This window comes from Octopus bimaculoides, chromosome 3 (genome assembly GCF_001194135.2).
Source record: "Octopus bimaculoides isolate UCB-OBI-ISO-001 chromosome 3, ASM119413v2, whole genome shotgun sequence".
NCBI classification, from domain to species: domain Eukaryota; kingdom Metazoa; phylum Mollusca; class Cephalopoda; order Octopoda; family Octopodidae; genus Octopus; species Octopus bimaculoides.
In genome coordinates, this window is record NC_068983.1 from 96,456,848 (window position 1) to 96,457,549 (window position 702).

Below are 702 nucleotides of genomic sequence, written 5' to 3' on the forward strand. Positions count from 1 at the left end.
ATATATATATATATATATATATATATAAACATACACGCACATGCACACAGTCTTACTTTATCCTTATCAGTTCGTTCATGTTATATTTTCGTTGTTTCACTGGTACTCTACTGTTTCGTGATGATGTATGTATTGCTGATCATTAAAATATACTGGCTTTTCGTTTGATTAACTATGTAATAAAGACATCGTAGCAATTACGAAATCATCTGTAAGATCGTTTTGCCAGAAAACGATCTCATCTCCACAGTAATCATTTCGTCAAGAGACACCTGACTGATTCTTCGAAAGTGATGTAGTATTGTTGTTGTCATTGTTATTGCTGTTGTTAGTGGTGGTGGGGGTGGTATTTATGTTGTTGTTATTGTTATTGTTGTTGCATAGTAAAGAAACAAAAGCTTCTCTAGTCGTAAAACTGAAAGCCAAAAGGCACATTGTAATGATTTTCCAGACGTTTATGGTTGCACATTGTATGAGAATCTTGCCTGGTATCTTAGTTGTTTACAAATACTTGTATCCATACTCCCCACTCCACTTTACACGTAAAAACACACACGCGCGCGCACACACACAGACACACACACATGGACACAGACATACACATGCGTACAAACATACATACATACATACACACAGATGCTCTCCCATGCGCGTACACCCACTTATAAGCACAAATGTATGCAATACGTGCGTGTATATATA